At 41.1% G+C, this 14,986-nt stretch overlaps 1 protein-coding gene across 1 annotated transcript in view; it reads right to left on the bottom strand.

Annotated features, from left to right (window-relative positions):
* XKR9 (XK related 9) overlaps positions 1–14,986 on the bottom strand; it is a 238,574-nt gene that overhangs the window by 41,268 nt on the left and 182,320 nt on the right. The window contains exons 13-18 of the mRNA XM_064480873.1: positions 14,435–14,582; positions 12,687–12,904; positions 9,980–10,175; positions 7,242–7,356; positions 6,837–6,914; positions 2,150–2,342 (exon numbers count right to left, since the gene is read on the bottom strand). The gene's annotated coding sequence lies outside the window, so the exon portion shown is untranslated. The remainder of the gene's footprint in view (positions 1–2,149; positions 2,343–6,836; positions 6,915–7,241; positions 7,357–9,979; positions 10,176–12,686; positions 12,905–14,434; positions 14,583–14,986) is intronic.

Raw genomic sequence — 14,986 nt, 5'->3', positions numbered from 1 at the left:
AACAGTGTTTATGATTCACCCAGGGTCCATCTCAGCCAATTGTGGCTGGAATTCCAACAAAAGAGTTTGGAGCCAAAGCTTTATGGCAGTAAACAGTGAGCTTTTCCCTGGAATGCCCTCCTCCCTTCCTTGGACACAATCGATAAAGGATTAAAGAATTGTAACCATTTCTTTTCCACTGCCCACCCTCCTGCCCAAGCTCTCTTCTTCCCTCCCTCTCCAACTCTGCATCTCTCCTTATCTGTCTTTCTATCCATCTCTTTATCTTTGCTTCTTTCTTAGATCTGACTCACTGTGGACTTACACTGGGCTGTAAAATCCTTGAGGGCAGGATTCAAGCCTGCACAAGTCAGCCGAAGCCCCTTGCAACCCCCAGCACAGTACTGTGTGCAGAGCAGTAGCACAAGAAATACTTGACTCAATTTCTTATTGCTAGTGAAGAATGTTTTTGTTTTCTTTACACAACAATAACCAATGTAAAGGAGAGCAAGATAGGGCAGGAAATCGCTAGAACAGAGAAGCAAATATATGTGAAACCACAACCCAAGTTTTACATGAACCTAACCAAAAGCCTTCAAGAAGTGAAAAATATACTACTACGTAGCTGTGAAGTGCATAAAAGACTGTCATCTGATAAATTGTCGTCCAAATTAATACTGGATGTTTTCATCAAGTTGTTGCAAACAGTTCTCCCCATAACGCTGGTTACATGTGGAAAATCCCCACAATGAGGCACGCCAACCAAGTTACTGATGTGCCTTATTTCTCTGCCTTCCAGAGTTTCAGCTAAAGGGCAGCAAAAGAAATTCCAATATAAATTCTTTTTTGCAGCAGACACAACAGCAATTATAGCTGACAGTGCTTCCACAAGTTACCTAGTGAAATTCCATCTTTATCCTCAACCAAGTCGTTAGAATTCACACTCAACACACCATCTTGTGAGAAATTCACTTTCTGTTTTCTCTAAAGTCCCCAAAATATAATCTGATTGTATGAATAGAATGAAATAATAGAGTTTCTTCCCAGCACTTTCAATTTTTTTTTTTTTGGTCTTTTTCTGATCATACCAATAAAAAAATTCAAAAGTGTTTGAACATAGGAGAGTAAATTAGAGCTGAAGCAGGAGAGATGCCTTGTAGACAGCCACGGAGTGCGGGGTGGGTTACTGTGTGTTTATGAGCATTGTCAAGCTCCCATTGTTTTTAGGCAAAATGGTGATGTAAAAATTATGCCTCTGCTCTTGGGGAATGAAAATCACATAAACTGTCTCCTGTAAATCATATTTTGCTCGTCTAAGTGGATCAGATGGGAGAGCAGGAGAGGGGGCCTCCATGGCGAGGAGCTTTGATCATTTTGATCAAACACAGACCACCTATCAGCTTCCAAGTGCCACCATGCGTCATACACATTTTCAATATTGTGTCATAATAGCTACCAGTCATTGTCGTTGAGATAAAAAAGGGTTTGTAATTAAACATATGATTGGATCCAGACATTTTAATCATGCTATCTATTTTGCAAAGCAAGCCTGCTGTCTTTTCAGCAGTCCCCTGGAATCGCCCTAGGATGACAATTTGCATGCTAACTGAATTCATGTCCCGTGCAGATTGCACAAGGCCATCTGTTGCTGATTGTTTGGGTCCTCTGTTTTGCAGACTCAAATATGAAAATGTAGAAAGTAAAAGGCAAATTATGGAGCCCAGGGCAAGGGAGCAGACTGTTTGATTTTTCTTTCTCTGCTGCTATCCCTCTGGAGGAGACGATTACAGAAACGAAAAACGCTCCCCCTCCCCCCGTCAGTCCTCCTGGCCTTATGATAAAATCAGTGCCATGAAATGATGCTGTTTCCCCACTGCTTCTTGTCTTAGTCTCATTCACCTTGACCAGAAAGAGACCCCACTCCCAACTCCAAACACAAGACAGTCAGAAAGGGGAGGGGCTGCCCTGACTCGGGAGCACAGACACAAGAAGAGACAGGGCCGAAACGTCCTCTGTTCCTTAGAGAAGGTGATCGCTGGGCTTGCCAAACATTCTCCCCAGCCCAGTGAAGACTGGGGAATACGAAGTATGCGCAGGGGAAAGAGCTGTGTCAGGTAAACACAGAAGGGGTCATTAAAGACACGGAGTCTTCAAAAGGCCGTTAACAAACCTTGCCAAGGAGGACTTGCTCAGGTGCAGCCGTGGGAGAGCTTCCCCTGCTTCACTCAGGGCAAAGGCCAGGGACAGAACTGAGATTCGGAGAACATCTCCTACCAGTTGTCATGGGCCCGGCACCCTGAGGAGTGCGTCCACCTTCATTGTTCTCCACTCCTCACAATATTGTCCTTTTGGAAATGAAGAACCTACAATTCAGAAAGATTAAATAATTTGCTAAGGTTACCCAGCTAGGAAGTCACAGACCAGGGTCGATTCATATCCGGGTCTTTTCCCTCCGAGCACATGACACTTTCTTTCATGCCACGTGCTCCCCCACGCCTCGGGTGGCGTGAATCAACCTCTTTCTTCACTCTCCACACAGCACAAAGTTTATAACTTGGAAAAACCTACCCCTCTTATCTTTCATGGGATGTAGTCAGCTTTTGCCTTAACAGAAGATAGGCAAAATATTTGTTTCATTGTTTCAATAAGTCCAAGTTGAGGATTTACTTTTCCAAGTAACTGCAGGCTGCCTGGAGACGGGAGTGGAACATTTCAACCACAGGAGTTGCCTGAGTAGGCCAAAGTCACCAAGAGGGTAAAGGACACTGCTCTCCCCCATCACTCTTCCACCCCACCCACTCAGCTCCCCATTTAAATCCAAACTCGAACACTACTTTTTGAGCACTGACTATATGTCAAGGACACACACTTGTATTAATTTGTTTGCAGCCTTAAAGCAAGCCCATGAGATAAGTGACAACAGCCCCTCCATCATCTGATCCTAAAGAAGTGAGGCTCAGGGAAAGGAAAGGGATTGCTGATGACACTCAGCTGTTGGAAACGGAGGCCATTTCCCACTGCCATGTCTGGCCCCATCATCTCGGTGCCTACTTTTTCTTATCCTTCCCATCAAACCCCATATCTCATATTGTAGACTAGCTCAGAGCCCTCATCCACTCATCATCCTCTCCCCCAGCATCTCAGCTTCCTCACCCTACCTCCAAATCCCACACCCAACTCCTTGCTTACAGCAGAGGTTCTCACACTTTATTGTGTTTAGAAATCACCCGAAGAGCTTGGTCAGTTTCCTATGTCCGTGCCCAGATTCAGCAGTCCCCAGTTCAACAGGTCAGAGTGCGGCCTGAGACTGCATTTCTGACAAGCTCACAGGTGATGCCAGTGGCTATCCATGGTCTGGTGGCCACTCTTTAAGGGCCTCTGCCAGCCTGACTTTTAGTCTCTCTGCTACTTTCCCATGGCTGGAGGCCTTCCTCCTCTCCGGCAGAAGAGCTGAGATGTTTGGACCCTCTCAACCTCGCCCTCACACTAACCAGGACCACCAGGAAGATGTGTTCTGACACCCTGTGCCCTGACACCCTGTGCCCTGACACCCTGTGCCCTGACCTGGCTTCAGTGGGAAGCCTCCATCCTCACAGGCTTACTTCTTCCTCTAGAAAGGAGCCCTCTCTCTAGGCTTTTAGAACTAGACTTCTGCTACTGGATGTAACCTTGAGCTAATGACATGAACTCTATGCCTCGGATTCAACATCTGCAAAACTGGCATTAAAATATTTACTTTATAAGATACAGGAAAGACCAAAAGAAGGAGCATAAGAGTGACATTCCCAGGACAACACCTGACCCGGAGGAGATGCCCAGACCACATTCGTTCTCTCGTTCCTCCTTTCCTTCCTCTCTTGGGATGTGTGAAGTTCAGCGCTGGCCTCCAAACGCTGCAGCAGCCACTCAGCGCAGGGACGAAACCGCCCAGACAATGAAGAATGGCGGCAACGCGCAGCTGCCACGCTCCAGGCATTTTCAGAAACTGTGAGGGTGGCCTGCACTGCTGACGGCTCTGTCGTTGGTGTATGGAGGAAGGGGAATTTGATTCTGTCGCACTATTTGCTGGATACTTTGAGAGAGTCACAGAAGCCAGGACCCTCAACGTAAGGAGAGCTGGAGAGGCTAGATTTGCTCTCTGCCCTGGGACCTCCTCTCGGAGGATGTGGGTGGGAACCTCAAGCTGAGGGGGTGCCCCAGCTTAGCCCCTGAAAAAGAGCATTGAACCCAACAACTCTTTAGGCTTTTTCATTTTCTCCTTTTCAAAAATCCCATAGTCTTTCAAATTTTATAAATATTAACATTCTTGTAGTACATTTTTTATTCTCTTAATCTTTTAATTTCTGGTTTCTACAGTTTCATGGAATATTCATTATTCCCTGCTTTCTTTGTCTTCCTGCTTTTGCCATTTAGTCTAATTTAATGCTTTTTTGTTTCTAAATTTTGTCTACTTATTTTAATTTCATGTCTTTCATCAGCGGTTTTCCTTATAATTTTAATTGCATACACAATGCAGGATAATTTCAGAGAAATCACATATTACAAACAAGCAAAATGAATTTTTTTTTAAATCATACTCCCATTCACCCAAAGATAATCATATACCACATGTATTTGTATACGATTCCAAACTATTCTCCTGGCAGAATATTCTGAATTTCCTATTAGGTTGGCTACTTTAATCCTTTTTAACAGTGTAGACTTTGGTTTGTTATTTTCCCAATTCTCTGGTTTAGTTTTCTCACCTCTTTGTTTTGCTGTCAACACTGTATTCTGGCTTTCCTTAACCCGACACATTTTTACTCCTCTATTAGTTTTCTTATACTATTTATGTTCATTCTAGCTTTTAAAATAAAGTCTTTGTTACTATTCTGATTAAGTTTTTCATTTACTTTGCTTGTTATTGTTTAGGAGTTTCCATTTTTTAATTCTTTTCATTCTGAGTTTTTGAATGACCCACAGATAGAGTTCCCCAAAAGAGATGGTTAAGGATTCACAGCAGCCCAGCAAGCTCCTCATAATACAGATTGTAACCCTCTCGATGCTGAATCACCTAAAAGTTACTTGAAGCAAGTAAGTAAACCCATAAGTTGCATTTCTTCCCAAGATCATAGTCATTTTCCCCGAGTGGACATCATTCTTGGGCCATGGGAACAGTACAGCCCTCTTCCACACGTCTCCTCCAGTTCCACATTATGGTAGTTATATGACCCACAGCTACGGTATAGATCATCACAGACATTTGGAAAGAATTGGTTGCTACAAATTGGATGCCAAGGTGAGAAGGAGGTTCCATTCAGGCAGGACTCTCAGGATAAAGTCTGTCTGGTATTAACAGGGAACCTGAAGACATCAAAATTTCTAATAACAGTCCATGAACAGAGCCATTATTACAGGCTCCACAACCAAGTTTTTGGAATCCTATATCCACTTGTCTCCGATCTATTATCACCAGTATGACTCACTATTCATTTAATTGGGGTCCCAGGAGACCCTGCTTAGCGTCTAAGTCTCCCAAACTCCACTGCTTTATTAAAAAGACCAAAGATAAGTTAACCCACGTGGAAGCAAATGTACTTTGTAGGGTTTAGCGCCCACAACAATGGCCTCTTCCATTTTTTTTTTTAAATCCTAAGTTTGTTTTCCAGTCCAAAAACCTTCAAGATACAGGGAAGTAGATCAAACACTTTCTTATGACAGAGCTAGATGCCGAATGGATTGGTTTGAGTTCCTGGAAAATAATCTGATTAACTTAGTCTGATTTCCCTGATTGGTTGTTTCTTTTACTTTCCACATCACATATGTACTCTGATTGGAGGCATATCCAAGAAAGAAATTCACTTTTTTGGGTGGGATTTTCTCATTGACATCTCCATCCACCAGCCCAATACCCAGTACCACAGTCCTCTTCCCCCACCCTCACTTTGTCCCGCTAAGGGCTTAGGTTCTGGGCATCCCTCATATATGTCAGTTTCCACTCTCTCCAGTTTGCAGTAACTATCCTTAGTCATTTAACTCTTCACTCACTATTTCTTGCCTTTATGTTAATTATTTGGGCTAAAGAGTCCTGAAAACTCTCATATCAAAGAGAACATAACCATTCCATGCTTTTATCTGACTAAATTAGACTGCTCATTTCAGGTTAAATCATGCAACTAATAACCCCCAAGATGTGTCATCCCAAACTCACTAGATTCTCAGCAAAGTCCCTTCTTATGAGCAACCTTCCCCTTGTGGAATGTGTCTGAATAAAAACTTAAATGTAAAGATCCAAAACAGACAGCTTTTCACCCACAGGTTAGCAAGAGTGCCATCTTGGCACTTGCATGGAGAAAATACCCTCCTGGACATGAGGACAGGACTGGACAGGACTGGCCTTCTGACCTCAGACCCTGCTGGGGGCTGACACAGCTCCTAAATGCACTGAGGGAGAATCTCTTCCTTCTAATCTTGATTCTTTTTCTCTAATAAAATGTACAGAATATGCCTTGATGTTTATGCTCAGTTGAAAGCCAAGCATCCCCACTTGTTTATTTGAAAACTCCCCATATTTTCCAATGCCAGATGTGGGTAAGAATTTTCCCTGCAGTTCATGAAATCATAAACCATAACATTCACTTTAGAAAGCATCTTTTGTTTCACAGATGAGGAGACCGAGGCCCAGAAAAATTAAATGAATTTTCCAACACCACAGGATTAAGAATCCAGACCTCAGTAATTCCAGGTCAGAGATTTTCCCACAACAGACACAATTCTTCCCACACTCAGTGAGCATTTACCACCCACCTGCCCCAGCCAGAGTCCTAGGGTCTGCCTGGATTTTGCTAAATGTAGCCTCCATTTCCTTGCCAACTTACTTGGATCAAGTTTCACAACGGTTGTGCATTCAAGCTGGGACATCTTCTGTGGCAGCTTTAGAAATAGCCACCTACTCCCTATTAAGGAAAGGGACAACACGAAAATGAGATTCTCCCGTTACAATTGCACTGATTTCTACCAGCATCTGGTAAGGAACTGCTTCCCAGTATCTCTCCCAACTACACTACAATGGCAGCACCTCTGTCTTCATTTACAATCATTTGTCTTTCCATTTTAGTCAGCTTCATGCCCCAAACCAAACAACGCCTCACACATTATTAAAACAATGACCGTGTGTCCTTTATGTCACACACTCTCTATGATGGCAAATAAGCTGCTAATAAATTCCCTGTCTGTGGCCAGGTTATTTGTCCTTATTAATTGGGATACTGAAACCCACTCACCTGCCTCTCAGAGTGGCAGGACAGCCTCAGCACTCAGAGATTATCCAGAAATCCTTCAGTATCCGATTCTATCACCATGCAGCCAACAACTCTTCTACTGCTTCCTTCTTAGAACCTAAAAGAAGTTCATGTTTGATAGCATGGTTCCTCTCAGGATGACCCCAGCCAACATAACTGGCCTGATTTCCCACCCACCCTTCCCTGCCCCTGCCCCTCCCCCAAGGGCCATGTCAGTTATGCCTTGTTTCCTTTGCAATTTTTCAGGATGCCCTTCCTCACCTCCTCTGGTAAACCAGGCATACTTCAACATCATGGTTAAATATCTTCTCCTGCATACATAGCTCATGCTTTCTTCTCTGAGTTCCCATAAGGTTTGTAACATTATTATCTGTTTACAAGTCTTATATCCAAAGAAATACCTCTGAAGATATTCTTGGGAAGGTCAGAGGCTTCATGAACTATGGTTCTCAGAAATGCAAAGCATCCATTGTTGGTAAAGTTGATAACTTTGTCCTCTTTGGCTACATCTTCAGTTTAGACAGGGGAAACATCTGTATTCATTCACTGAACCAATATGCGTCAACTGCCTAATACAACCTCCACATCATTCCAGGTGCTGGGGATAGAGAAGGATGCCGGGGGCCGATGGCCTAACACAAAAAAGCAGCTGTGTGTGGCCAACTTCTTTGTCCTTACTAACTGGGATACTGAAGCCCACTCACCTGCCTCTAGGAGCGGCAGGACAGGCTCAGGGCTCAGAGATTACCCTGGCGGAACATTGACAGGAATTAGTTAGGTCTTAGATCCATTAGTTTATCAGAGAGTTTGTGAAAAGGTGACCAGGAAGTAAGCTTTGGGTTGAAAAAGAAAAATACTAAAACTATTAGCCAGAAAAATACTACTCTCTCATTCTCTAACTCTGCCCCACTTGGTGAAACAACATGTATCACCATTACAGTTAAAGGAGGAATTGTTGAAGAATTGTTCCCTGGCTCAGGAGACTTTTATCCCACTTCATTTCTTTGTGAGCATTTGCCTTTGAAGCTTCCTTGCTGCAAGACCTTTATGTTATACATGAGAGCATCAGGCCAACGACTTCTAAAGCCAGCAGGAAAACAGTACCAAGAGTTTTAGAGTTTCTGAGCATCGATTCCCCTAATGGCCCAAAAGTAAACTTGAGTGAAAGAGACTGCACTCAAAACACAGCAACACTTTCCCAAGCACCAGACAGGACTTGAGTGTGGTGTCCTCACTAACTCGAAAATTGTTGGAAGGGTTTGCTTTGAAGTCCATTGCTGAGCACACCACATGGATGCCAAATGTCATCCCCTCCTGGCTTAAATCAGTGCCAAGGGGAGACCTCCACCCAACTAGACCCTTCTCTTTTGACAGCCTAACACAGTCCTAACTGGAGAGTTCACCTCCTGCTGCCCACGGGGGAGGAGCGTCATTTACCAAATGCTATGAAGTTTCCACGTGAAAAGGCATCTATCTGAGTGATACGGCAGTCCAACCAGACAGCTTGCCAAGGCTTTCCTCTAGTTTCTATTTCCATGCCTGTATTTCCTACAGCATGAGTTTCAGTATTTTCAATTTACTAATACTTTCAATGGTTATGAAGATGCACCCAACTGCACATATAAAGGCGAGTATGGGGTTGGTTTTTGGGTGGTTTTTTTTTTTTTGCAGTTATAGTAATATCAATAAGAAACAATTAAAAGAAGGACTATATAAAACAGAAGTTGCCCATTGAATGCAAAGATTATACTTTTTATTTTAGACCCTTTCATATAAATCTACTCAAATATACAATAAACAGAATTAGGAAGCTAATTTTGTATGCTGTCACCCAGAACACACTGAAAAGAAAACTAATATAAACGCAACTTGAATTATTTTTGAAAAAGCCAAAAATCTACCTCAACTTTAGCCCTTATTTTAAACATTATATTAAATGAAAATCACTTAAAGGAGTGGGGGGCAAGATCAGTGAAGGGGATTAAGGGGTATAAACTACTAGGTATAAAATAAATGAGTTCAAGGATGTAATGTACAGCACAGGGAATATAGCCAACATTTTATAATAACTTTATATAGAGTATAAGCTATAGAAATAGCGAATCACTATGTTGTACACCTGAAACTAATATAATCTTGTAAATCAATTACATTTCATTTTAAAAAATTGTTTAAAACAAACTCTTAGCAGATATGATGGGCTATTCCTTGCAGTCTTTATTATTGTAGGTAAACTAACATCAGTCATACTCTCTGTGCCACTAGGAGAGCATTATGACCCCTGACACAGCCTATCAGGACATGATGGAATTAGCCACACTTACTAAAATGACAAGGAATTCCTTATGGTATCGCAGCAGCCTGAAAACGGTAGTGGAATTTCTCTTAGACCATCCTGATACCCAGCATTCAATTACACACTTAGAGAATCTGATTTGGTGTCATCATATCTACTTTTTTGTAAACATTTGAAACATTCTGCTATGTATTTTCACACATATATTTGATAATTAAATATGGAAACCCAAATAAATTCAACTTTCTAAAGCAGATCTCATGTAGTTTCTGAAAACCAGTTCAGAAATTGCTGAGCATTTGCCTATATTTGGAACATTTGGAACCACAGAACAAGATGAACGGCTGATTTTTTAAGTTTACCTAGAATGCCCTTCTTCTGTGTTGTAACATTAGCAATAATTATAATACTACACATTTCTTACCTCTTTGCAACTGACAAAGTAGTTTTACATCCATCATCTCTTCCAAGAGACTGTAGGCTCCACCGTGACAGGAGTCAAGCTGTCTTGTTCAGGGTTATTTCCCTTCTGCCGGGTGCAGTTACATGCTAATTACCTCTACTTTTACATGATGAGTAATTTCATTCAAGCAGGCATGCCAGGTATAAATATTTTCATTCTAGAGATGAGGAAATAGAGGGTCAGAGAATTAAACATTAATGTATATAGAAGTAAAATAAGTAAGGGCTCAAGCTGGTTCCAGAGCTAGGCCTTCTGATCCCAAGCCCATTTCTTTCCACTGACCTCACCATGTCATCTTGCATAAATTTTTTTTAACTAGCTGTTAATCCACAAACTGTTCGGTCTTTTATGTTACATGACCCACATGATGACCTTGTGAGAAGAGTATGGGACAGAGTTTTCCCATTTTGTTGATGTGAAAACTGAGACTCGGGAGGGTCACAAATCAACCTGCTAATAAGCGGCAGGCCTAGAACTAGAGCTACATCTTCAGGGTCTCTGCTCATCACCCATCTCTCTGCTTCTCCTGATCCTCTTCCCAGCTCTCCAAGAGGTGGCTCCCATCTCCACATGTACTTACAGTAAGTCTGCAATGGGTGGGCAGGAGGCCAGGCACTTTGGGATAGATACACAGGACCCACAACACTGCCTCTACCGTCCAAGGAATTACCTTCCTACGGCAGGTTCAGACAAGAGCATGGCTGATCATATGACAGACCCAACCATGAAAAGCAGAAAAAGGGGACAGAGAGAAGGCACAGGAGTCTGTCAGTGCAACAAGGAACTAAGGTATCTAGGGCCACAAAGTGCAACCCTGATCCTGACTCCAGTTTACTCTCTAATCATGGGTAAGACACCTACTTTCAATTTCTTAGCCTGTCAAATCGGGAATACAGTGTACTGCTCACAGCAGGAGGGTGGATTTTGTATAATCTAGTCTTTCTTTTTAAAGACTCTATACCTTACAGCTTAAATTTAAATAAACTATTTACATAAATTTGAATAAATTAATTTGATTTAAATAAACATTAAAAGTTGGAAAAGTTACTTTCCAACTTTTAATCAGAACTGCGTCCCTGTAGCACAAGCCTTTTCATGTATCCCTCACTAACTGAACCCTCATCTTGCTCAATGTGCCTCATTCATCGAATGGCTCCTATTTGTCTAAATGGTGGGTCTCTGCAGAGCTGTGTGTCAGAATCATGTCCGTGGTTTTAAAAAATACAAATGCCTAGTCCCCACCCCAACCCAGATGACTTATATTATCCTTTTTTTTTTTTTTTGTCAACAGAATGAGTTGGGCTCAAAATCATTTAATAATGATAAATATCTTTGTCTCTGTAATTTCCTATAGTGAATTAAGGCATTTCAATTTTCTCTATCTAGAGTCAATAAACAATTGTCTATAGAGAATTTCTAATTTAATTCAAAATAATCTGAAATGTTCTCATAACTTTTTAGGTGAATAAACTGTGCACTAAATTCAATGGACACTAAAAATAAAATTAATGTCTTTCTTCTTGGAGGAGGGTTAGTGAAAAAGAATGAGAATGAACTTTGTTCATTTTAATAAATAATTATTTTTAATTGGTGAAAAGGATACAATGTCCTGGTAAGAAGGGAAATGCTCATTAGCAATGACCAATATAAGCTACTATAATGAAATATACATTATATAAAATATATAATGGGAAATAAATGCAGTGGCTACTTTAAACAAAAACATGTTTTTGTTAGGTTATGGTGCTACTTCCTAAAAAAGTGAGGAACACTGGAGTTTGAAACTGACCACTTTGTCACTAAACTACTTTGACAATGTCAATGGCCTGAATTTGTAAATGACATGAAACAGCTACTACAAGAGCAAAATTGTCTGATTCTTGTTACTTTGTGGTTGCTCTGTATTTCAGTGACAAAAGCAGTTTCTAGAAGTCACTGAGAATCATATATGAACACATTAAGTTTTTTTTTCCCCCATGAAGTACAGATCAAAAGGACTCCCTGAAGCCATGTCTGTCCTTTATTTCTGCTAGCATAATTGCTAATCTATTTGGTAGAATACTGGCATTTCACTTTTTTCTAGGCTCATGATTATATTACTTTTTTATCTTTGCTGTCTAAAATGCCAGCAGTACACTGGAATAGCTCAGTGACTTTGGTCATAATAAAAACTTAAAATTAAGAGTGACACCTAGATCTCATGGTATGGTTGGGAACAGAAAAAAATAGATTAGGAACTAGCTATTTATTTATAAGCTAGAGCAAGTTGCAAACAATGAGATAAAAGAGAAACTAATCTTTGGGGGAAATTCTCAAAATTTAAAAAAAAAATTAAGTTTCTCACTCTGACACCAATTCAGTGCACAATAGTACCCCCTTATCAATGAGGGATATGTTCCAAGTGGGTGCCTGAAGCCGTGGATAGTACCAAACCCTATGTATACTAGGTTTTCTCGTACACATACATATTTATGATAAAGTTTAGTTTGTAAGTTAGGCACAGTAAGAGATTAACAATAATGATTAATAAAATAGAAAAATAATAACAATATACTGTAAAAAAAAGTTATGTGAATGAGGTCTTCCTCCTCTCTCTCTTCTCCCCCTTTCTCTCTGTGTGTATGCTTCCCTTTCTCTCTCTCAAAGTATCTTATTGTGCTGTACTCACCCTTCTTCTTGTGATCATGTGCTATGGAAAAAATGCCAACGTGATGAGGTGAAATGAGGTGAATGATGTAGTCACTGTGACATAGCATTAGGCTACTGTTTACCTCCTGACCCTAAGTCAGAAGGTGGATCAGCTGCTTGGGGTGCTTCTGGATCACAGAGCCAGGATGATGTCAATGTTTGGAGGCCAGGAGCAGACACTGCCAACAGTTGGGGTTCCTGGGGGGACAGAGTGGGATGGTGTGAGATTTCATCAGGCTACTCAGAACAGTGCACAATTTGAAACCTCTGAATTGTTTACTTCTGGAATTTTCCACTTAATCTTTTTGGACCACAGTTGGCTACAGGTAGCTGAAACCATGGGAAGTGAAACCATGGATAAGCGGGGACTATGATAGTCTGTTCTATCAGAATTCTTCTGACCTGTCAATATTCTTCATTTTCATGTGTTCTCACTGAACTTTAGGCAATCCCCAGGCAGAATAAAAGTACAGAGGGGAAAAGTTTCACCAACAGCTACATTCATAGTATTACACATGGGAATGGTCACAGACCTTCTCAAATGCCACACTAGTGATGCCAAGTGATAAGCTCTCCTGTTGCTCAAAGCACCTGCATGTGAATCCCCTGGGGTGCTTGTTACACTTGTAGATTCCTGAGCTCCTCTCTACAGTGCGGTAATCACAATCTCTGCAGGTGGAGCCCAGGGATCTGTACTTAATACACCCTTCAGGCAACTCTTAATAAGAAAATTTGAGAACCAGTGGACCAAAAATGGACGAAAAGTTATTCATATTATTTCCAGTCCTTTAAAGAAACTTGAGATGTTTGCATCTGACTCTGACCCTCAGGAACTAAATTGTGGCTCACATCTTAAGCTCGGTAGGGAAGTACTCATTTTCCATTCCAGTTTAGAAAGCATTATGTTATGAGGTGGGGGTGAGGTGGCAAACTATCAGTACAATTGGAGGCTTAAAAGCAGAGTCCTCCTTGAGACAGTTGAACTCATTACCTGTAATCACTCAGAGAGGAAGTACGGTTACCAAAGAGCATGCTAAATGCCCGCAGGTCCACAGGAGGCCCTCAGTTGAGATGCGCTTAGTGTAGAAATTGGATGATTAGAGAGTGCGAGTTCAATTAAATTTGAGGAGCTATAAAGTACTGAGAACTATACAGGGTGCTAAAAGGTTGTGCCTAGAAACCTTTGTTATTACGAACTATGAGAAAAAGAGCTCTTTTGAAGTCTGAAGTTCAGAGTGCAGCTTTAATGCTACTTCAATGAAGGCAGCATCTTGGCTTTGCTGACCATTGTTTAATCTAGTAATTTTTTATTGAAAGTAGCTCAGTTACAGGTAACGTAGGCTCTTCACAGGGATTCAATGGTTGGAGGCCAGGGAGGGGGGTAGAGATTCCAGCTCACCAAATGACCTAAAGTATATTTTGTAAATTCTTCTTTTAGCAACAACCCCAACCATTCTTTAGTGCACACGTTCAAAGGTAGAACTCTGGAATGCTGTGACATTGTATTCAATTTAAGTTTTGTTTCTGATGCTGGAGACAACTCTACTTTGTCTTCCCATTGAAATCACTGTAGATAAAAGCAGTGCATAACACTGAGTCATTAAAAACTACTAGGCAATTAAAATCTGCTCAACTAATTAAAATAATATAGATATCAAACTTTCAGGTCTTAATAATTTTTCTTGAACTTGTAACAAAGAATATCTGACTAACTGGTGGCTCATATACCTCATATCTTCATTTTACATCTGAAATGAAGAAATCCAGCCTATTTCCACAGCTTGTACATTCTTTAATGTCTTCCCAGGAGAATGCGTGAAGAGACATTCTAGCTGTGACATGACTTTTATCGCACTCCAAGTATTTTTCAAATGAACTATGGGAGATACAAAAGTAGGAAAAATAATTCATTTGATGGGTTTTTTTGCATGTTTGCTAGGTTTCTAGATGCTATTTTCTAATGCTTGACATATTTCAGTGAACAACCAACAAAGGACAAAAACTGTGCCTCCATTCTACTCAGGAGAAACACATGATAAACATAATTTTTTTTAAAAAGTAAACTATAGTACAGAAGATGATGATTAGTGCTGTGAAAAAAATAGGGCAGAGCAAGAGGGTTTGGGAATGAGGGAGTGGGGAGGTAGGCTGTGATTTAAATAGGATTATCGGGGGAGGCGGGAGGCTATAACTCAAGTGGTAGAGCGCATGCTTAGCATGCATGAGGTCCTTGGTTCAATTCCCAGTACCTCCTCTAAAAGTAAATAAATAAATTAACTT

Source organism: Camelus dromedarius, chromosome 30 (assembly GCF_036321535.1).
Source record: "Camelus dromedarius isolate mCamDro1 chromosome 30, mCamDro1.pat, whole genome shotgun sequence".
NCBI classification, from domain to species: domain Eukaryota; kingdom Metazoa; phylum Chordata; class Mammalia; order Artiodactyla; family Camelidae; genus Camelus; species Camelus dromedarius.
This window is presented reverse-complemented; position numbering and strand designations above follow the sequence as displayed.